Here is a 24,657-nt window from a genome sequence, read left to right on the forward strand (position 1 = left end):
GTTTCTCCGGTGGTGGGGGACTGGATGAAAAGTAAGAAAAGGAAAGAGCACCATTACCTGTCTGCTTCATTTTAACCTTGTCCTCTCTTGTGCTGCATGCCACACTTGGGCCAGACTGTGTGGGAATGTGTGGCACACCTGGACCAGAACAAGCCAGCATGTGGGTCTGGCTTCAGCATATAATCAGGCCTAGCTCTTGAACTGGTTTAGCAGCAGGTGGAGGCTCCATGTCCTGAGTCTGGAAGAGCCTCCAGCCACTCATTCCAGAGATACGGTGTAGGAATATAAAAAGGCTTTCAATAAAGTCCCTGGCAAAAAGAGCAATTAAATGTTGGAACAAGCAGCAAAGAGGCAACATGAAATCACTGAAGATAATTTGCCAACTCTGAATATATTCGGAATCAGACTTGACATTGCCTAGCAGGGATGATTTAGAGCTAATTAAATTACTTCTGCCATGAGAATGGACTGTCTGAGTCAATGCAAGAACCAGCCCTCTGTCTCAAAGAAGGCTTCTCAAATTGTAATCTATGGGGAGTTCAGTGTCAGAATAGATCCTTTCCTTATTCCCACATGAAGACACCATTTGAGACTTCAGTGAAAGGAAGGGCAAGGTTCAGCAAGGACCAAGAACTAGCTTCAGTGTGGGTCAAGGTGAAATAGTGCCAGGGAGCACTTGTGTTTCAGTGTCTCATGCAGATTCAGAAGACATGGATTGCATTCAGGCTGAACAGGGTGATTAACCTACTGTTGTGTCACAAAGTGGTATGGAGATTAGGGAAACAAGGCACCTGGAGAAAGGTGAGTGGGAAGCTGCCCTGAAGCCGCAGGTTAGGCTCCAGTATTGACAAAGCAGACTATTTATGGAGGACCTGTACAAAACAAGAGGGGTCTCCTGCCCTGTGACATGATAAGTCAAATGCCATGAGAACTACAGGAAGAGCCAGCCTTTCTTTTGAGACCAATACCAGTTCTGCAAGAATGAGGTGAAATTTAGACCTAGGCCTCACTGAGATGGGAAATCTGTGTCTGGGCTGTAGGAGCTGTAGGAGCTCATAGCTTTGAAGGCTTATTCACAGAGAAAGTTAGCATGTCAGGGTTAAGGCTGGGTGAGAACTCTTCTGCAGTCTTAAATGGTGCAGCCCAGACATAGGTTTACCACCTCAATAAGAACTAGGCCTTACTTTGACTCTATTTAAATTTAAGTGCAGCAGACCCACAACTTATGTGTGATTTACTTAAGCAGTTGCAAGTTTCCATGGGTTGCATGAAAAGAAATAAGTACACAGAGAATATGGGGTGTGGGTAGCTAGAAGAGGCCATCCGAGATCTTGTGAAGGACCCATGAGATCTTGGGCAACCTTCCCAGAGGGCATCCTGTAAAAAGCTTGCACACAAAACTCTGGAAGGCTTTGTGAGGCTCCCACAAGATCTGGAGGGAGCCACCCACAGCTTTCCAGAGGCCTTGAGTGGCCTTCCCAGAGTCCAGAAAGGTAGGATAATCACTGTGGGGGGGGGTGTCCCAGAGGTCTTCCTCGCTCTGCATGATTTTGCCTTTGCGTGCAAACCCCCCTAATGTAACCCCCACGTAAGTTGCAGGCCCACTGTATACTACATTTCTGTCACTCTCCATCCTCAGAATGCCAGACTTGTTTAGAAATATAGATCCCCTCAAAGCATAACAATAAAATTTGGAGGAAAACAGAGGAAACTGACCCCCCTCCCAGCCACCTTAATGCCCCACACTCACAAACCACCTACTTGCAGCTATTCCAACTCAGGGAAGTTATCAAAATAGGAATTATACATGCCAGGTTTTGGAGGTGGCTTGGGCCTTTGGAATAGCAATGGAAAGCAAGACACTTATGTGGCTGAGCAAATCCAGCTGAATAAAGGATGACCCACACCTCCCATTTTGTTCAATGTTCTGCTTCCAGAAAAAAAGAAAGAAAAAATAAATTAACTTTCTGGTTGAAGCAATTGAAATTCCCCTTACTGGCACACAGCTGAATACAATTAATATTAATTTGATTTTGTGAGTACTTACAAAATGAGATTTTTTCATTATGAAAGCTGAAAAAGCCTATTTAGTGCATCTTAATGAAGAGTGAAATATTTCATAAAGAGTCTCAATAGCAACCATGAAGGTTAAAAGGCAAGTTTATGCTCTAAGATTTTTAGCTAGGTAGTTGTCATAAGGTTCTTGCGTAATCCAACCACAAATTACTCAAGATCAATTCTCATGTAACTTTTTTGTGTGTTTCTGACAGGAATATAAAAAGAGATATACCAAAGCATCGTATCAGAATACAAAATCTGTGTGGGTTTTGCTGGAAAGATCTATATGCAAGAAAAGGGATCAATGAAGCCTTTTCTTGGGGGAAAATCTATTTTGCATTCTGACACAGAATCTTCCCCACGGTATTCTTCTGTGGAGGAAGAAATCTACAAGGGAATTATTAGCCTGGAGAGACACTAAGGATTGATGTCATGATTGTGGTAAGAATCCTGGCCCCATTGCCTTGTCTGACTAGAACATTGCCGCTCTTGGCTCTTTCTTATCAGCCATCATTATGGATAAGCCTAGGTGATCTTCATGCTCCACACCAGCAGCCCCAAACCTTCGCTTTGTGAGGCTGGTGAGAGAAAGGTAGAAAGTGAGGGGATCCCTGTCCCAAAAATGGACACTCCCAAGCATGGGGTGGGGATGTATTTAAATAAATACATACACTGGATGTATTTGGGCCTTTTTTAAAATGCTGAGATTTTGTAGCCTTACATTTTTGCAAGTTGCATCTTTTTACTCAAATTTTGTCTGTGCATCAACCCTCATGAGATACCATGGGACCTTTTGCGGCTGAAAGGGGATGCAGAAATAAACAACAACTATTCTATACCAGTTGAGGTGTTGCCTCCCCCATGACCACTCCACACACCTATATCCTTGGAGCTTGAACTTAGTCTGGGTGCTAGGGCTGCTGCCAAGGAGATCTCAACTTACACAAATGCAGAACGATAATTCCCTAGAAATAGGGATGCTGGAGAAATGGTCCAAATTAGCTTCAGCCTGAAAAGACTGGAGGCTACTTCTCTGCCAGACCTGGTTGCCTGAGCTCACTGGGAAATAAGGAATCGCTTCGTCTCATCCAAGGAACTCACCCATTGAATGTGCCCTTTTTCATCCTTCTCAACAGTCCTGCACCCGTGACTAAGTCAGGGGTTGTGGGTTGGTCAGCGTAGGCTTGTGACCAGCAAACACACAGCTGACTGTCTAGCTCTTCCCTGCACAGAGTTGGGTGTTTATCTAGGATTACGTTTATAATCGTTTGTTATAGAACTTGCTCATTTTTTTATGAGTGCTTGTAGGAAATAATTAAAGCAACGCCTAACTGGCAAACATTGGGAGCAGCAAGCTGGTGACAATGTGGTAAGTAAACTGTAGATTTTAGTGGGAAAGTAAATAAAACTGAGTAGCTGATTTTCATATTTAACTATTAAGCTGTAAGCACAATGTTAAGTCCTTGAAGCGTTATTGATACGTCTGTTAACATCAAATTTGGAATTTCCAGTTTTACAACTCAAATTGTGAGTGTAAAATTTTTAGTATGAAATTTCACCACAAAATTAGATATTACTGAGTTCTGCAGGCTTCTCTTGCTTTTGCAGCCATTAAATGTAAAATCTCATCTGCTTCCAAATTATTGCCCACTGTTTACTGATAATCAATATTTTTTAGATAGGTATTTCCCTCCTATCAAATGCTGTCAAGTACTTAATAACATTGCATGCCAGCTGTCAGGTACTGTCAAATAAAAAATTCCACTGTCAATTAAGAATACTGTAAAAATTCAAAATATTGAAGTGAAATATCGAAGCATATAAAATATTCAGTGAATATTGAGCAAATATTTGAGCAGAGAATAGCTAGAGAATATTCACAGAGAAGCAATTTGACCAACTTTTTGGAACATTCTCATTGTTCTTGTTTGTTTTATTCTCCTTAAAGCTAATAGTATTAAAATACTAATATTAGTCTTACAGGAAAAGGAAGTACCAGGCTAAAATAGCACCTGTCCCATAAATTCTCCTTGGCCGGAGAGGAAAAGGAAGCTTTGTTCTACATCTCTACCCTCTCAGTATGAGCACAACTGCCTGTTCCAGACTGCCATGCTGTATAGTTTTCAGAGAAGAACTGGTTTAAGAACCAGCAACTGAAAAACATCACAGCACACACTACCAGTGATAATTGATTTTTGTGTTTGCATTGACCTTGCCCCCCCCCCCTCGAGTAATGACAAACTTCTGTCGTGGACAATTTTGCTGCTGTTTTGTTCTCATGCTGTAATTGCTCTTTTAGTTTCCAGTTCTCATTTGTACTAGTCCCCCCCCCCCTTACCACCTGTGGGAATGGCTATCGCATGATCGCCTTCCCAGCATCAAAGGAATATGAAGAATTCTGCCTTGGGTGAGGTCTGCAATATCAACGATTAAAGTTCTGAAAGGCAGAAGTAGTTATTTGGAATGTCAGCACTATCTTCAAAGATAGCCACCTTCAAAGCTTGTCCCCCTGGGATGCCTGTTGGATTTTCCTGTGATAACGAAATCAGATTCAACTGCTGCGCACAACCGGGTTGTTTTGAATCCTACAGGGGCAGGGTTTCTTCCGTGGTATTCTCAGTACACGCCCCCTTCATGTTTCTGGGTATTGTGGATGGATGCTTTTCAAGACTCCAGGCTTCACTTGCAATGGTTCACAACCTTGCTGTTTTCTTAAGGCAGGCTGCTGAAATGTCTTCTGTTCACATGTTATTGTGCTAAAAGGAAAATGCATTTTATTATTATCATCACCCCTGGCCTCTAAGGATGCTCACTAGATAATAGGTTAAAGGTGAGTTTTGAATAAGCCTGGTGCACAAGTCTCACTGGGCAGCTTGCTGACAAGGCTTTCAGTTACAGGAGATGGGCTACTACAATGATGGAGAATCTGAGCTGCCTGGGCTTCGGGGTTTTTGTTTTTATTTCAGACATCAAAACTAGAGGATAATTAGCATTGTTTGATTTTTTAATAAACCATGAAAGCTTAATGGAGATGTGTTAATGCCAGAATCAGTGTTTAAATGCATACTGACAGCAGCTTCAGTCCTCAAGGGTAAAGGCAGTGAAGAAGCAAAGAGGGAGAGATACACTTCTCTTTTTCACTTCCTCCCTACTATCACGGCCATGAAGCCAGTTTTCCCTAAATAATATCTCCAACTGATACTCTATAATGGATTCAATTTTTAAGTGTGAGATCCATTATCCCATCTTTAAAAGAATCTCTGTGAGTATCTGAGTGAACAGGAAAGGATTGTGTATAAGTGTCTCTGCACCTTGGAATCATCCTGAGTTGTCATATTGTGCCAATATCGCCAAAGGCACCTGTAACGTGGCAACAGAAGGACAGTGATGCAAAAGGGCCATTGTGAGGTGCTGCATGTTCTTGCACAGTTCACATAGAAAGCAGGGAATTAAAGGTAAAGGTAAAGGTACCCCTGCCCGTACGGGCCAGTCTTGACAGACTCTGAGGTTGTGCGCCCATCTCACTTAAGAGGCCAGGGGCCAGCGCTGTCCGCAGACACTTCCGGGTCACGTGGCCAGCGTGACATCACTGCTCTGGCGAGCCAGAGCCGCACACGGAAACGCCGTTTACCTTCCCGCTGGTAAGCGGTCCCTATTTATCTACTTGCACCCGGAGGTGCTTTCGAACTGCTAGGTTGGCAGGCGCTGGGACCGAGCAGCGGGAGCGCACCCCGCCGCAGGGATTCGAACCGCCGACCTTTCGATCGGCAAGTCCTAGGCGCTGAGGCTTTAACCCACAGCGCCACCTGCGTCCCTAAGCAGGGAATTAAAGGTAAAGGTAAAGGTACCCCTGCCCGTACGGGCCAGTCTTGACAGACTCTGGGGTTGTGCGCCCATCTCACTTAAGAGGCCAGGGGCCAGCGCTGTCCGGAGACACTTCCGGGTCACGTGGCCAGCGTGACATCGCTGCTCTGGCGAGCCAGAGCTGCACACAGAAACGCCGTTTACCTTCCCGCTGGTAAGCGGTCCCTATTTATCTACTTGCACCCGGAGGTGCTTTCGAACTGCTAGGTTGGCAGGCGCTGGGACCGAGCAGCGGGAGCGCACCCCGCCGCAGGGATTCGAACCGCCAACCTTTCGATCGGCAAGTCCTAGGCGCTGAGGCTTTAACCCACAGCGCCACCTGTGTCCCCAAGCAGGGAATTACCGCCCTACAAATTCTCCAAACACCCTGAGAAATCAATTAGACAGGTACAGTGTTGCCATTTTCTAACACCCCCCCAAAAAATCCATTTAGATACAGTGGTACCTCAGGTTACATACGCTTCAGGTTAAAGACTCCACTAACCCAGAAATAGTGCTTCAAGTTAAGAACTTTGCTTCAGGATGAGAACAGAAATCATGCAGTGGCAGCAGGAGGCCCCATTAGCTAAAGTGGTGCTTCAGGTTAAGAACAGTTTCAGGTTAAGTACGGACCTCCGGAACGAATTAAGTACTTAACCTGAGGTACCACTGTATTGCCTTGCAATGTTATATTGCAATTGAAATAGTAATAATGCTATAGTTGATACAATAATCTTATCGGTTGTTAAGGGATGGCTCTGATCATGTATTACAGAAACTTGTTTTTAACTCTGACTCACTGGTAAGTTGAGTGTATATTTCATTTTATGTAAACAGTTTACAATTAAGCAGAATACAAATTACATTAAATAAATAAAAATCCAATATAGGTCTAAAATTCTGGTTTGAGAAAATCTTATGGCAAAAGTTAATAACTTTAAAAATGATAGTCATGTGCGTTCTTTACAAACAGTAAATTAAAAAACAACCATGTTTTTAAAAACATATTACAGAGGTAAGCCATTTTGCCTGTTAACTTAATTCAGAAAGAATGAAACTAGTTTCAGATTAAGGATGCTTGAGTTCTTTGTGAATTATGATACAAACAGACCTGATTCTTCCTTCCAGGACCACGGGCCTCACACTTCTCAAATGTTCCAATGGGGTTCTCAGTTAAAAAACAACACATTGAAATATGTTTCGAAGTGTGTCTTCTGAGATACATTTGGAAATGCATTATTTGAGAGAAAACGTGTCTAGAAATGTTGGTGAGGTGTGTTCAGAAATACATGCATATGCTAGTTTTCATGCAGGTTTTTTTTTTTAATGAATGCACAGATTAATCCAGAGACAGAACAGAATGGATTTATTGGTAAAACATTAAAAAGTAGCATGGACTGGAAAGACTCTGTTTTGCCCATCTCTAATTCAGACTGTGTTTACCAATATAAATAGAATATGACAGATTATAAAGGGATCCTTTTTTGAGGCTTCCTTTTGCTTTATAGAGCAAAGGATAGTCCACTCTCTTTTGCTATATTCTCCAAGCATTTGAAGTGATGGCTGTTTTTGTCAGTGGAAGTTGGCAGATTTTCATTACACTTGCCTGTTATTCCATTCCAGGTCACCTTTATGCATGGCAGAAACTCAAAATGAGTATGTTGGTGATTTTTTTCTAGATTGTTTTTAATGCCCAGCTCACATTGTATGTACCTGGCTTTTTATTAACTTTAATTTATGGATTAACCAGATGTGATAGATATCATGACTCTGAATTCTGCACAGTATGACATGTTTTTAAAAGTGGCTAAATATATAGTTACCCCAACGGCTCTTTAATACAGCATGTCAGGTTTCATCACTGCTGCTGCTTTTTTCCTTCTTTTTTTTTAAAGTTTTGGGAGAGTAATGCTAAGGGCAGCTTCTTCCACAGCAAAGACATTAAAAACATGAAGAAAGATTGACAGATGTTGGGAATAATTCCCTTACTAAGAGCTCTCTCGCTCTCCTGCTCGCCCTCATTAGCACAATGGCCATTAACTTGTAGTTCTCACTGGGCTCAGCCCTTTCTACAGAGCTTTCAAGACACATGTTCTTTTTTTCTTTTTCTTTTCTTTTTTATTGATACACCAAAAGACAAAAAACAAAAATACAAATGAAAATAGAGATAAACCCAATATTAATTACAAGATTATAAAGGAAAAAATGGTTTTTGGACAATAGACCCGACCTCCCATCTATTCCTATATCTATTCCTATCTATTCCTATTCCTATCATATCTATTCTTATCTATTCTATAGGCATGGCCAACCTTTCTCATGTGGGTCTGTCTGCAAGTACTGTTCACCTTGCAAGTACTGTTTGCCTTGCAGACCAAAGGCAAGTCCATATTCAGTTGGATATGTTTAGAAGCTGCCATGTGATCAGGAACCCTCTGCATTCACAGAGCTCCCAAACTCAAGGTTTCAGTATTGAAAAATAACAAAGCTTGGTGTAGTAAAAGCCTTTTAAAAGGTAAAGGACCCCTGACAGTTAAGTACATTCGCGAATGACTCTGGGGTTGCGGCGCTCATCTCGCTTTACTGGCCGAGGGTGCCGACATTTGTCCGCAGACAGTTTTTCCGGGTCATGACTAAGCCGCTTCTGGTGAAACTAGAGCAGTGCACGGAAATGCTGTTTACCTTCCAGCTGGAGCGGTCCCTATTTATCTACTTGCACTTTGACATGCTTTCAAACTGCTAGGTTGGCAGGAGCAGGGACCGAGAAACAGGAGCTCATCCCGTTGCAGGAATTCGAACCACCGACCTTCCGATTGGCAAGCCCAAGAGGCTCAGTGGTTTAGACCACAGCGCCACCTGCATCCCAAAAAAGCCTTTTAAAAAAGCAGTATTAATTTGCCTGCATTATAATGAGCACAGTAAACCTTTACCTTTTACCTTTTATATTTTAAGTAAATACTGATTTGCCCTGTATGATACTTGCCATGGAAAAGTGGAGGGAAGTGATGAGTCAACCACCCTAGAACTGATCCTTCAGGAGGGCGTAATTCACTCACCTCCTTACAACTTGAGCCAATTCACGTCAGCATACATGTTACAGACTTTGGGAGTTGGAAGGATGGCTTAAAGATATTTAAACTTCCATTGTGGGAAAGAAAGAGGCTGAGAAATACCCCACTCCAGGATATCAACATAAAGTTTCCTTGCACCGAATCAAACTCTCAGTCCATCTTACTCACTGACTGACAGTAACTATATTTCGCATCACCAGATTTTCCTCAAAAAATGTGCAAATGAAATTTTGCTCCGAGGTAACCCAGATTTTAAACCATTTTCAGTGAAATCAGTAGTCATTCTGACAGTGTACAAAAATAAGAGACAATCAGAATAAGATATAAAAAGCCTAAGAGAATAATAGACATTATGGCAACGTTCTAACATATCTTTCTTCATCAGTGGGAGATCAGCATCATTCCAACAATTCCTGTGTACAAAAATACTGCAATAAACAAATATTTTGTCAGAAAGTGTAATTGTAAGAGTAAATAATTTCCTCCTTTTTTCATCCTGATGCATTGACCAAACGCTAAGAAGTGCTTCTTGCTCATCCTATCACACGTCATTCTTCCTCAGCAGCGAGCATTTGTTTGTTGAATTAATTGGCTTACACGGAATGAATCAATTTTCTCCCCAATATCCTCCCCGGTTTACACATGGAGATTCTGCTGTAACTACAATGTAAATTTGCTGAAAGGGCCAAAGATATATTTTTTTTCAGATAATGACTTGTCAGAGATTGTGTATATTTAAAAGGTCTGAAATGTTACATTTTTCAAATTGCTTTCAGCAAATTGCCAAAAAAGAGACATCTATAGGAGAGGAAAAAACAAATATTTGATGTAATTCCTTGTCTGTCTACTACACACACAACTCCTGGGGGTTATGCTTATGTGTCTTGGCTGTAATGTTAAAACCTTATGCTTGGCAACTTTTCTAATGGCACCTGGGTCACTCTCATCTTGGCATTCCAGGCAACATTGCAGCCATGTCAAAGGCAAAGTTTTCTACCACCCCACCCATGCGTCCACATCACTCTCCCCCATCTTCATGAGCAAGGGGCTTTATTACATGGTTCACCAGTTAGGGCCCCTTTTGGACAGAGAAAACTCAAGCTGGTGATTCCTACTCCATTGCAGCAGGTTAGCCAAGAGGTGCAGGACACATTGTGTGGTACACAGAGACCTGTCCTCCAGCACCTCACCCTCGTTCTGCACCCACAGTATCCACTGCTTGGGGCAGCTGCCTCACTCTGCCCAATGGTAGGGCCAGCTCTGAACTCCTATCCAACAGCATAAATAACTGGATATTTATTTTGAAATGTATACAAGCACAATAGAATCTTTAAAAATGCTGCCAAATTCAAGTAAATGTGAGTTGGGTTGAGAAAATATTAGTTTGTGCAGGGTCCAGACTACCCTATGTGTAAGCACAATGCACTTCCCACCCACAGCATCCTAAGCCTCTCAGAAGCCCCCTGCTCCCCCGGGGTGGATTTTCAGGGTAGCAAGAGGCTACATTTGGGAGGCAGAGGTTGAGAAAAAAATCTGTGGATTCAAACCGATTTTTTTTAAAGCACACACACTTTTTAGAAGTTGAAGAATCAGAAATATAATTGCTTTTAAAGGAGGACGCAACTTAATTTGCATATTGTATGTGGAATTAACTAGAATTCCATTCCGTACACTAGTCTGAAGGCCTTTGAGGAAATCAAAACAAGGGAATTTGTGTTGTGCTATAAGTAATTCATGGCATTCAAATTTGCTAGCAACTATGAAAAATATATTTAATAATCAGCATTTCTTATCTGCTAGGGTTTTTCCTTCTCTGGAGAGGGGACTTGGAGACCTTTAGAGAACTAACCATCCTCTTTTTCTTCCATATTAATTAAAACTTTTCAGAAGTTTTGACTCTAACTTGGTCTTTTTATCCCTTCGCCACTCCCCCCACCCCCTGTTGTGAGTTACTTGTGGTTGCTGCCATGAAGGTACATTTTGTTTAACAAACATCTATGAAACATTGCTAAGAGAAATGACAAACATGGAAAGAAGCAGATGAGGGAAGAGGGCAGGGAGAAGGGGTCTCGCTAAGCTAAATCTGTCTTCTCCCAGGGATATCCATGAGGTCAAATGAAGTGTGGAGCAACTTCCTGGGGGAAACAAAAAGGCTGAACAACAGAACTGAATGTCCATAGAGGAAAGGGACCTGGTGGACTACAATTAAAAGGTAGCTAGAGGAGGGAGAGGGACGTGGGTGGCGCTGTGGTCTAAACCACTGAGCCTAGGACTTGCCAATCGGAAGGTCGGTGGTTCGAATTCCTGCAACGGGATGAGCTCCCATTGCTCGGTCCCTGCTCCTGCCAACCTAGCAGTTTGAAAGCACGTCAAAGTGCAAGTAGATAAATAGGGACCGCTCCAGCTGGAAGGTAAACAGCATTTCCGTGCGCTGCTCTGGTTTCGCCAGAAGCAGCTTAGTCATGCTGGCCACACGATCCAGAAGCTGTGCGCCGGCTCCCTTGGCCAATAAAGCGAGATAAGCACCGCAACCCCAGAGTCGTTTGCGACTGGACTTACCTGTCAGGGGTCCCTTTACCTTTAGCTTTTAAGAGGAGGGAGAAAGCTGGTCTGAAGGGCATTGGTCACCTTGGATACTGTACTTGATTGTTAGCAGGCATAGAAAGACAGGTTTCTTCCTGCAAAGTTTCAGGGTTGTCACGAGGGAGTCTTGGGCCAATCAGAGCCAACAGCCTGGTCCCGAAGGTGTTCCTTGTGGGAAGAGGTAGGAGTGCTGCCTAAAACTGCAAACTGATGCTCAGTCTAATCACCAGGGGAAGATTCTCCAGGATGGAGGTGTCACCTGGTACTCAATATGGCAAAGCTCCTAGTGACTCATTAGGAAACCACATGCATTTCTTTATGATGCTCCTGGCTCCAGCCCATGCCTAGGGAGGTGAGCCACCTTAAGCCACTGTTTCCATCCTTTGCTACTTTGCACCTGGGCACCATGAGAACCATACCAAGCACAGCCAAAGCAGTCACATAGTTCCAGGGCATGCACAGAGTTAAGCTGAAATAAGCTTCAAGGTAACAGCATGGCCACTTGCCTTCAAAATAAAAGAGACCACCTGAAGCAGAAACACGTTCAACGTAAAGTGTCCTTTGGCTCAGCTATTTAGGAGAAGAAAGGAGAGGAGTGGGGTGTTTTTTCACTCCATTCCCACGCAACCATTTCCTCTTCAGACAGTCACATTAAACATTTTCCTTTTTAAAGATATCTCCACCAATATTCTGCTTGGGTTTTAACTAACTATGAATTGATTCTAAGATGCATGTTGTCAGAGCTGCCTCCAGGTCCCAGCTCACAGAGGACCAACGCTAGCCGGTTGTAATGTACAAAAGTCTTTATTGAAGTTCAGTTTCCATTTACATTTGCAGCTCTACGTCTAGAACCTAGACCGGCGAAGCTCCGTCTGAGTTTCCGCCCCCTGTACACCAGTTTAAGACTCTAGCCTTACTCCACCTCTTCCGTTGTTCTTTCCTCCTCTGGGTCCTTCTGCCCCCCGGGGTCTCCTCCTTTCTGGACTCCTCTGACGCTGACCCCCCTGACTCTTGTCCCTCCTTCCGGCGGGCTTTAGGACCTGGTTCCCTATCCGGGCTACCTGCTGTGCCGCTCGCCTGTACATTTGAACTTGGCGCGCGCGCCCAGCCTCCAACCTTCCTCTCAACCGTTTCCGCGCTCTCCGATGGAGGCGTGGTCAATCCTGACTCATCTCCTCTCGCTGGTGGTGAGCAGCCTGATCCCGATACCTGGGACTCCTCCCCCCCACTGCGCTCTGGTGGGGAAGCTGGTCCTGATTTCCAACTGCTGCTCTCTGAGTCCCCTCTGGTCCCTTCTTCCTGGGGTGTCCCCCTAGGCACCCCCCTTGCTCTGGCCATGGGCGCCCCCTTCTGTGAATCTTCCGATTCGCTGGAGAGACTCAGGGAATTCCTCGGACCACTGTCATCGCTTACGCTCCCCTCGGATTCCTCCCCCTCGCTCTCCATTTCCTCCCTCTCCTGTGCCTCTGCTCCTGAGCCCCTGACACATGTACATGTGTTTGTGGGGGTTGGTGTCCGGAGGAAGCAATACCGGAGTAAAACAGAATGATAAAAGCAGAGATTCTGGTACGCATATGTAGGAAAAAGGAGTCTCATCGGATGGGTCAGTTGATCATCATCATAACCCATGTACTGAGACTGTGTAGCTTCAATCTTGTTTTTGTATTAATGAATGAAGATACAATGCTGAGGGATGGGGAAGGCCAAGGATGAATGAGAAAAGTCTTGGAATACCAACAGTGTTATATATTTGTCAGATTCCATAATATCAAAGAGAACAGCATTCTTTTATTATAGATAAAGCAAGAAAGAGTATAAAGGGAATATTATTTCTCTTTAACATGAATAGTCTGTAGGAACAGCCATTAAGTATCAGAATGATTAGTTATATCAAGGCAGTTATCTGTTCTACATCTCAGTTTCAAATCTTTAATTCATATGTATATGCTTATATAAATGGTCATGTAAAAAGAGAGGGAACGTATGCTAGATTCCCCCCCCCCCCAAAAAAAAAGTTCCTCTAATGTTCGGTGCAGAAACTTGAAAGAAATAATCACTTTTTAAGGTAGGGAATTAATTTTCATGTTGTTTGATATTAAAAAATAAGTCAACGACCAGTCATACCAAAAATTAAACAAAGTTTGCAAAAAAAAAAAAATTGGCACAGATTAAACATCTTTATATTTTATCACTTCAGCAACTGACAGTGTGCTCTAAGATAAATGTAGTATTTTTACAGCAGGGACTTCATTGAAATACCAGGTGATGGGAGAGGAACCTCTTGAACAGTGGGCCGTATGTTGCTGTCTCAGGATTAGTTCAGTTCTCTGGATCCCTTCACAGCTGTCTATCATAGCATAGCTGGGAGCTGTTGTTGTTAAAATTTGTACACCGCCATCCAAAGATCTGAGGGTTGCTCACAGCATAAAAATACAGAATAAAACAACACAGTACATAATAAAAACATGAACAAAGCAAAATAATAGCCCCCTCCCCATAGACAAATTTAAAAGGACATAGCCTGATAATTAGTCCAAGGCCAGGTTGCAGAAGAATGTTTTCACCTGGTACCTAAAATGCATAATGAAGGTGCTAGACAAGCCTCCCTGGGGAGAGCAGTCTGTAGACGGGGAGCCACTGCAGAAAAGTCCTGTTCTTGTGTTGCCACCCTCCGGACCTTTCATGGAGAAGGCACATGAAGAAGGGCCTCAGAAGATGATCTCAGGTAGATTCATATGGAAAGAGGTGGTCCTTGAGGTACTGCGGTCCTGAGTCATTAAGTCTTGGGACTGAAAAGCTACACTTTCTTCTGCTCAGTGTTTCTTGCTTAGCAGCTGGTGGGGAGCTCAGTGGGGAGGGGAAAGGCTGTATGCCTTAAGAACATAAGAAGGGCCTTCTGGAACAGGCCAGTGGCCCTTCTAGTCCAGCATCCTATTTTCTCAGTGAGCAACCAGATGCCTGTGAGAAACCCCAAAATGGGGACCTGAGCACAACTTGGGATTCCTAGCAACTGGCATTTAGCCTCATACTGCCTCCAGCAGTGGAGGTTTGACCTTTCAGCCTTCATTACCATTGCAATGGAGGGGAAACCCTACTTTTCCATTAGTTTTGGAAGATGTGTATTCACAGCTCCTTTGTCTGCATGGAGATCTGCAGTAGGATGTAAGAAAAACTAACTGTGTGAAGATTGGGCATTGCAAATATGCAAAAATTCATCCATGCAGTTTGCAAATTTCATGCATGTAATATACAGGATGCAATTGCACTTGAGCCTTTGTAGGGCACGTTTTGTAGGTCACCTGTACAATCAGTGACATTATTTGCATTTCTCTGCTTGGGTTATTTTGGGCCCTTTAGGCTGTTGCACACTCAGGACTGAGTGTGGAGGGAAATGTATTATTATTATAAAATAATCCAGAGCAAGGCAGTGATCTATGAAGGATCACTGTCTTGCTGTGGCGAAGGGGCTTGAATAACTCAGAGAAGCTATGAACTATGCCGAGCAGGGCACCCAAGATGAACAGGTCATAGTGGAGAGTTTTGACCAAACGTGATCCACCTGGAGGAGGAACCGGCAAGGCTCTCCAGTATCCCTGCCAAGAAAACTCCATAGACAAAGACAACATGCATATAAAAGTTATTGTCAGGGGCTCAGGAGCAGAGGCACAGGAGAGGGAGGAAATGGAGAGCGAGGAATCCGAGGGGAGCGTAAGCGATGACAGTGGTCCGAGGAATTACCTGAGTCTCTCCAGCGAATCGGAAGATTCACAGAAGGGGGTGCCCATGGCCAGAGCAAGGGGGTGCCTAGGGGGACACCCCAGGAAGAAGGGGCCAGAGGGGACTCAGAGAGCAGCAGTTGGAAATCAGAACCAGCTTCCCCACCAGAGCGCAGTGGGGGGGAGGAGTCCCAGGTATCGGGATCAGGCTGCTCACCACCAGCGAGAGGAGATGAGTCAGGACTGACCACGCCTCCATCGGAGAGCGCGGAAATGGTCGAGAGGAAGGTTGGAGGCTGGGCGCGCGCGCCAAGTTCAAATGCACAGGCGAGCGGCACAGCAGGTAGCCCGGATAGGGAACCAGGTCCTAAAGCCCGCCGGAAGGAGGGACAAGAGTCAGGGGGGTCAGCGTCAGAAGAGTCCAGAAAGGAGGAGACCCCGGGGGGCAGAAGGACCCAGAGGAGGAAAGAACAACGGAAGAGGTGGAGTGGGCTAGAGTCTTAAACTGGTGTACAGGGGGCGGAGACTCAGACGGAGTTTCGCCGGTCTAGGTCCTAGACGTAGAGCTGCATGCTGCGGCTTGTAAATGGAAACTGAACTTCAATAAAGACTTTTGTACATTACAACCGGCTAGCGTTGGTCCTCTGTGAGCTGGGACCTGGAGGGAGCTCTGACAGTTATGATGCTGGAAGATGAGCCCCTCAGGTTGGAAGGCGTCCAACATGCTACTGGGGAAGAGCGGAGGACAAGTACAAGTAGAGTCAGAGCTGATGAAGTGGCTGGGCCAAAGCCGAAAGGTCGCTCAGTTGTGGATATGCCTGGAAGCGAAAGGAAAGTCCAATGCTGTAAAGAAAAATACTGCATAGGAACCTGGAATGTAAAAGCCATGAACCTGGGTAAGTTGGATGTGGTCAAAAATGAGATGGAAAGAATAAATATTGACATCCTGGGCATCAGTGAACTAAAATGGACGGGAATGGGCGAATTCAGTTCGGATGACCATCATATCTACTACTGTGGGCAAGAATCCCATAAAAGAAATGGAGTGGCCCTCATAGTCAACAAAAGAGTGGTGAAAGCTGTACTGGGATGCAATCTCAAAAATGATAGCATGATCTCGATACGAATCCAAGACAGACCTTTTAACATCACAGTAATCCAAGTTTATGCACCAACCACTGGTGCTGACAAAACTGAAATTGACCAATTCTATGAAGACTTACAACACCTTATAGAAGTGACACCACAGAAGGATTTTCTTCTCATTATAGGGGATTGGAATGCTAAAGTAGGGAATCAAGAGATAAAAGGAACAACTGGCAAGTTTGGCCTTGGAGATCAAAACGAAGCAGGGCAAAGGCTAATAGAGTTCTGCCAAGAGAACAAGCTGGTCATCACAAACACGCTTTTCCAACAACACAAGAGATGACTCTACACATGGACATCACCAGATGGGCAGCATCAAAATCAGATTGATTATATTCTCTGCAGCCAAAGATGGAGAAGCTCTATACAGTCAGCAAAAACAAGACCTGGAGCTGACTGTGGCTCAGATCATCAGCTTCTTATAGCAAAATTCAAGCTTAAACTGAAGAAAGTAGGAAAAACCACTGGGCCGGTAAGATACAATCTAAGTCAAATCCCTTATGAATACACAGTGGAAGTGAGGAACAGGTTTAAGGATTTAGATTTGGTGGACAGAGTGCCTGAAGAACTATGGATGGAGGCTCGCAACATTATACAGGAGGCAGCAACGAAAACCATCTCAATGAAAAGGAAATGCAAGAAAGCAAAGTGGCTGTCCAACGAGGCCTTACAAATAGCGGGGGAGAGAAGGCAAGCAAAATGTGAGGGAGATAGTGAAAGATACAGGAAATTGAATGCACATTTCCAAAAAATAGCAAGGAGAGACAAGAAGGCCTTCTTAAATGAGCAATGCAAAGAAATAGAGGAAAACAATAGAATGGGAAAAACCAAAGATCTGTTCAAGAAAATTGGAGATATGAAAGGAACATTTCGTACAAAGATTACCATAATAAAGGACAAAAGTGGTAAGGACCTAACAGAAGCAGAAGACATCAAGAAGAGGTGGCAAGAATACACAGAGGAACTATACCAGATAGATATGGATGGCTCGTACACCCCAGGTAGTGTGGTTGCTGACCTTGAGCCAGACATGCTGGAGAGTGAAGTCAAATGGGCCTGAGAAAGCACTTCTAATAACAAGGCCAGTGGAAGCTGAACTATTTACAATTTTAAAAGATGATGCTGTTAAGGTGCTACACTCAATATGCCAGCAAGTTTGGAGAACTCAGCAGTGGCCAGAGGATTGGAGAAGATCAGTCTACATCCCAATGTCAAAGAAGGGCAGTGCCAAAGAATGCTCCAACTACCGCACAATTGCACTCATTTCACACGCTAGCAAGGTTATACCTAAAATTCTACAAGGTAGGCTCAAGCAGTATGTGGACTGAGAACTCCCAGAAGTGCAAGCTGGATTTCGAAGGGGCAGAGGAACCAGAGACCAAATTGCAAACATGCGCTGGATTATGTAGAAAGCTAGAGAGTTCCAGAAAGACATCTACTTCTGCTTCATTGAAAATGCAAAAGCTTTTGACTGTGTCGACCACAGCAAACTGATGGGAAGTTTTGCTTCTGCACATGACTCTGGCAAACCGTTCTAAACTGAAGCATTCCTTCCTCACCCTAGAATGTTCAGTTCACATTCAGTTCATGAAAACATTGTACCCTGACCTGTTCTTAATGCATGATTGACCACATCTAGTCCAACCTCCTGTAATGAAGGCTTCTCAACTAATAGTTATGTTCTTTTAAGCCTTGCTATATCAATCACTAGTAATAGTTTAATAAGGAGGTTTTCATGCCTGTCCAATTCTGTGTTCCCTTTCCCAACCTTTAATCTATTGATGATTAATGCTTATATGCAACCTTTGCATTGTATTTTTGTTAACCAATCAGCAACAAGCACATATGTGGCAATGCTGTAATATTCAATAAAAGGGACTTTCCATTCGTCTGTCGTTTATTTCAACCCAACAGCAAACGATGGCAAGTTCTTAAAGAAATGGGAGTTCCTGATCACCTCATCTGTCTCCTGAGAAATCTCTATGTGGGACAAGAAGCTACAGTTAGAACTGGACATGGAACAACTGATTGGTTCAAAATTGGGAAAGGAGTACAACAAGGCTGTATATTGTCTTCCTGCTTATTTAACTTATATGCAGAATTCATCATGCGAAAGGCTGGGCTGGATGAATCCCTAGTTAAAGCTATGGTTTTCCCAGTAGTGATGTATGGAAGTGAGAGCTGAACCATAAAGAAGGCTAGTCGCCAGAGAATTGGTGCTTTTGAATTTTGGTGCTGGAGGAGACTCTTGAGAGTCCCATGGACTGCAAGAAGATCAAACGTATCCATTCTGAAGGAAATCAGCCCTGAGTGCTCACTGGAAGGACAGATCGTGAAGCTGAGGCTCCAATACTTTGGCCACCTCATGAGAAGAGAAGACTCCCTGGAAAAGACCCTGATGTTGGGAAAGATGGAGGGCACAAGGAGAAGGGGATGACAGAGGATGAGATGGTGGGACAGTGTTCTCAAAGCTACCAGCATGAGTCTGACCAAACTGCGGGAGGCAATGGAAAACAGGAGTGCCTGGCATGCTCTGGTCCAGGAGGTCATGAAGAGTCGGACATGACTAGATGACTAAACAACAACAACATGGTCCAGAGCACAGCGCAAAAGACTGAAGAGCAGTTCCTCTGCCCCAAGTTTCTGTTGGAAGTTGTAAGAACTGCCCCAGAATATGAGGAGGAGTGGACATCTGCTGCAGGGTGAATCCTACCCTGGGAAAATGAAGAGTTACCAGTAATTACATATTTAACTCTTTCATATTTAACCTGCCCACTTTTGGAATGAAGTCCTTGTCAGTCTCCCACTGGGATCCCAAAAGGGTTCTGTTTTCTGTACTAGACCTTGGCTAATATGCCTTGGCCCTTGTCTAATATTAAAAAGTGATAATACGGCCTAGGACCCTCGTACCTACGGGACCGCCTCTCCTGGTATGTCCCACAGAGAAATTTACGGTCTGCAAATAAAAACATCCTAAAGATCCCAGGCCACAGAGAGGTTAGGCTGGCCTCAACTAGAGCCAGGGCTTTCTCGGCCGCGGCTCCAATCTGGTGGAACGCTCTGTCACAAGAGACTAGGGCTCTGCGGGACCTGACATCTTTCCGCAGGGCATGCAAGACAGAGCTGTTCCACCAGGCCTTTGGCCAGGGCGCAGCCTGACCCCCTCCTCTGGCAACCTGCACAGGATTTTGCTTGATGGTTGCCATTAATTTGATTTTAATTAATTTTATAATGAATGTTTTTACAATGTTGAACTATTCTGACTGTTGTTAGCCGCCCTGAGCCCAGCTTCGGCTGGGGAGGGCGGGATATAAATAAAATTTATTATTATTATTATTATTATTATTATTATTATTATTATTATTAAGTTATCCAGGTTCAATATTAAAGTGTTTCTGTACTGCAGGAGCCTTGGACAAGGACAACTTAAGAAAGCTTAGCATATACCCCAGAAACCCAGACAATGGGATGACTTTCTTGTTTCTGGTTACTTTTCCTACAAATGTTTTTAGCCAAGGGCACTGAGCTAACACGTTGTGCTCTGGACCAGGTTTCTGCCTGCCTTGACCTCTCCTCAGTCTTTTTCATTAACGTGTGTGATCATGCCACAGTTGCTTCTGTCTGGCTTGCTTCTCCCTACTAACTAGAGGCCTCCAATAGGATGCACAGTAGGAAGCAAAGCAGTTTATATGGCAAGACCCAGGCCCTGTTCTAGAGCAGCAACGTCACAAATCAAATTTGCACTATGCTCTGATTTTGCCTCTAGTTTCGGTGGATGGGGTGGGTGTAAGCAATGGCGAGAGGCAACCCTGAAAGCTGCCACCATTTCAAGAGCCATGCTGCAGATTGGACACCAGGGTCCTAAATTTTGTAAAGAGTAAAATCCTGGCAAGATTTGTCTCTTGTTAACACCATTTCTGTTAACACCATTTCAAAGTAAAGGGAATAAAGGTGAAGAGAGACGAGCTTGCAAGTTCATAAGATTTATAATATTGGGAATTCCCCCCAGCAAAAAAATAAAAAAATAAAATTCCAAAGCAACCACATTGAAGCAATGTCCTGCAGGAGGCTCTTTTTTACATGGTCAGTAAAATTCTGCTCTCGGTTATGAGTCCCTGTTCATTATGCTTGTTTACAGTTTCCCACGCCCCGTGGGGCTCATAGCTGGGAAAGGAGCCGAGTGAGCATCTTAAGAATTAAGCCTGGAGATTACATAAAATGAAAACAATTAAAAAGCAGTTTGGAGGATGAAGCAGCTGTCGTAAAGAGGTTAAGAACCCTCCTGTGTAAAAAAATACTATTTTTTTGAAAATATCTGGATGGCATGGACATCCACGCAAGGCATCTTTGGAGAGGGAGGAAAGCAGTCTTCCTTCAGTCGTGTGCCATGGGCAGCAGAGCAGCAGTGCATTCACTTACTATTTAGTTTGATCAACTGCAAAGTATTAATGCTGCTTTCAATGGCTTTCCCATTGACTTGCATGTCACCACATGTAATTACGGGTTTGTTCATTTGTTTGTTTTGGATCATGTTGATATTGTCCTGTTTATGTTGTCGCTTCAGATTTAGTTTTTTAAAAAAGGTTGTCTCTCTTCGGAAAGAGGCAAGGAAGCGACTGTTCCCTTTAATAGGCAATCAACAGAAATGGGACAAGGATGTTGCATTACAGCATGCGGCAATACAAGTCTGCTTGACCTGGAAATCACTTAATGCTGGAAACAAAGCTGAAGGCGCCTGCCCTCCTGGTGAAGCCAGGACGCACGCTCTGCTAGATGGGCCTTCACCCTCACGCAACACAGCCGCTGGTAACAGCTCCTCATTGCCTTGCCTGAAAGAGGCACACCAGCCCCCTGCTCACCCCACTTTTAAAGAGACTATGGGCAAGTCCCGCCAGCTCACATGCAAAGTGCTCCTAATCATCATATCCTTTCCCATTCTATTAGCCTGGGATCTGAAAACCAAGGCCCAACGTGGATTCTGTTTTTGTTAATTAACCAGGTTGCATCCAAGGCATACACAGCTATTGGGCTGCTTGTCACCTACTTCTGCTTGATTTTATATTAATGTGTTATACATTTGATGTTAGCCACTCTGAGCCCGGTTTTGGCCAGGGAGGGCAGAGTATTAATATAATTGTTGTTGTTGTTGTTGTTGTTATTGATTCTCAGTATGTGCAGCTTCTGGAGAGCCAGTGTGGTGTAGTGGTTAAGAGCGGTAGTCTCGTAATCTGGGGAACTGGGTTCGCGTCTCCGCTCCTCCACATGCAGCTGCTGGGTGACCTTGGGCCAGCCCCACTTCTCTGAAGTCTCTCAGCCCCACTCACCTCACAGAGTGTTTGTTGTGGGGGAGGAAGGGAAAGGAGAATGTTAGCCGCTTTGAGACTCCTTAAAGGGAGTGAAAGGCGGGATATCAAATCCAAACTCTTCTTCTTCTTCTGTCACTACCTTTGGATAGTATCCTAGGGAGATTAATTGGAACCTGAACAAAACCAAGTTATTGGAGTCACAGAACCCATTTAACCACTAAAATTAGATTAATCACTTTATCAGATACAAACTTAACAATAAACAAAACGTTGCCAAGGCTTTATGTGTGGTATATTTCTACTAATGCATATTGATTGCTGCTGTGGGGAGCGAATAAGACTAATAACATTTAGAAAATGTCTGCTTTTTTATATAAAACAACAACCCAGCTCTGTTCTCCATTGCAGACAGTTTATTTTTTTTAAAATAATATTTATTAAAGATTTTCAGATATAACAGAAAAAGAAAGCAACTACAATCAAACCCTTAATTTCATGAACATCTTTCCAGGACTTCCCCTCCCCTCCCCCTCTTGTATTCCACTTCTTTCACATAAGTTCAACAAATTCTTACCCCAAGTTTTAAACTTATTATCATTAGCCCAATTTTAAAAAAAGATATTTTCCCATCCCCTAAAATCGACCTAATCCCTTCCACGAGTTCCCCTCTTTAATATACAATACAGATTAGAATCAAAAAAGATAAAGAAAGAATAAAATATAATTTAGTACCCTTTGGATTCCAAATTTCCCTCCCCCCTTTCCCGGTTGCGTTCCCAATGTCCATCAATGTCTACTGTCGTCCTGGAGCTCCCACATCTAAACCATAGTTCTTCACCAGTCCACTTTGCCGTCTTTTTAATAATCTTTGCCGTCTTTTTAATCATCTTTAATATCGAATGTCCAATCTTGGAAGGGGTCTGATTCAAAAAGGTCCATTTTTTCCATTCAGATCTTTATATTTAAAAGTAAAAACTCCATTTTTATTTCTTTAGACCTTTCAGATCTGAATGTCCCAAATGTCCAATTCTTGTTATTCTTATTATTCTTGTTGATCTCTCTCTTCCTTTTTTTCCCCCTGCTCTCCTGCACAAATGTTCTAATTCCAAAAGCTTCTAATTCCTCTGCAGAGGCTTTGTTATTCAGGTACAAAACATTACGTCAAGTCCCTTCCATTCTTCAATAGATAAATCCATTGTCTCCTTTAGTGTATAGACCTCTGTAGACAAAATAGTGTTCCATTTCTGCAGTTTCCCAGGAGATAAAAAGTCCTTGTCCAATTCCATGCCAACAATACTTGTAGTGTCCCACAGCTCCTCTAGAGGGATTATAGTAACTCTGTTTCCTTCCAGAGCACACCCAACAGTCAAAGTAACTTATTGTTCCTTGTTTTAAACAATTTGTATCCAATTTATAACAAATATAACCAGCAAAGTCCTCGTATCAAAGTTCTCTTTTACTCTTCCACTTGACATCTCCTTTGACAGCTGTCAAAACCTCTCTTTCTCCTCTCCCGGCACTCTCACAGATCACTCCCGGGGTTTCGGGGGGGGGGGGGTTGCATTTTAGTTCAGATTCCACTTTTCTCCTCCAGCTCAATCTTATAATTTTCCATCGCGGAATTTAATAACTTTATCAAAATAAGGTTGCGCTCGATCTTAGTTGTCAAATCCTTTGCTTTAGCTCCTCTACAACAGGGGGGAGGCTGACTTCCTTTTTTGCACCTCCCCCGCTTGCTCCGAATTTGAAAAAAAACATTTTTCTCCCTTTTTAATCCAGGTTCCAATTAATCACGGGTTATTCTTTTAAGTCCAGATTTTCAATGGAAGAAGTCAGCGCTCTCCGTCGAATGGCATGCGGCTTCGCTCGGCAGGGGAAGCGGAGGACTCAAAGCAACACCCCCCTGTCACCCGTTCCGCAGCCTTTAAAAAGGCTCCTTCGCGGGTCGGGGGCGCAAAAGGTGCCAGCCGAGTCACCATGTCCATGGGTTTCAGCACCCATGGTTTTTGAGGGTCCCCGCGTCGCCGGCGTGGTGGAACCCAGCCCCTGCCGAGCAGGCTCCCTCCGGAGCTCGGAGGGAGTCCGCCATTCGGCGATGGCGCCAACCCGGAAGCATTGCAGACAGTTTATACATTAGAGAAGGTTGTCTTCTTTATCCTCTTTTTTGGCCACAAAAATAAAAAAATAACAAATAAATCAATCAATCCAGGTTTACTGACAACATAGATACCATGAAATTCCCAATACATCTGCTTATTCCACACTGGCTCAGAAGCTCAAGCCATGCATAAAAGAAGCAAAGAAACAGGCCACACTTCTCTGAAACAGGGCTCTGAGAGTTTCCTATATTCTGAGATATGATATTCATGATAAAAAGGCATTTTTGTAATAAGCCTCTACTCCATAATACTTTTTGTTTTCTCTAAGTATGTGAAAGATTTTGAAAGTGGAAATATAAGCAATGCCTCATTTCTGAGAAATGACTGGACATCAGCAAATTGATATTGCCAAACTTAAACAAGACATAGTTTGCTCATCTTCCTCAATCCCTAAGTAAAGGCTGCAAGCTTTAGACTGTAGGTGAGGACTTGAGAGGATGCTCACAAACAAATAAAAAATTAAGAAAACATTTGTAAACCATGAGCATGAGTCAACAGTGTGATGCAGCAATAAGAAAGGCTAGTGCTATTCTTTGCCAACAAAGGTCCGTACAGTTAAAGCCATGGTTTTCCCAGTAGTGATGTATGGAAGTGAGAGCTGGACCATAAAGAAGGCTGATCGCCGAAGAATTGATGCTTTTGAATTCTGGTGCTGGAGGACACTCTTGAGAGTCCCATGGACTGCAAGAAGATCAAACCTATCCATTCTGAAGGAAATCAGCCCTGAGTGCTCACTGGAAGGACAGGTCCTGAAGCTGAGGCTCCAATACTATGG

General features: G+C 43.6%; 2 long non-coding RNA genes across 3 annotated transcripts in view; one reads left to right on the top strand and one right to left on the bottom strand.

Moving 5' to 3' along the window:
- LOC309363457 overlaps positions 1-24,657 on the bottom strand; it is a 141,872-nt gene that overhangs the window by 41,395 nt on the left and 75,820 nt on the right. The gene's annotated exons all lie outside the window — the stretch shown is intronic.
- LOC309363796 overlaps positions 15,036-24,657 on the top strand; it is a 143,411-nt gene continuing 133,789 nt past the window's right edge. The window contains exon 1 of the long non-coding RNA XR_014165592.1: positions 15,036-15,079. This is a non-coding gene — a long non-coding RNA (uncharacterized lncRNA). The remainder of the gene's footprint in view (positions 15,080-24,657) is intronic.

The sequence above is a fragment of the Podarcis melisellensis genome, assembly GCF_964234715.1.
Source record: "Podarcis melisellensis genome assembly, chromosome: 1".
NCBI classification, from domain to species: Eukaryota; Metazoa; Chordata; class Lepidosauria; order Squamata; family Lacertidae; genus Podarcis; species Podarcis melisellensis.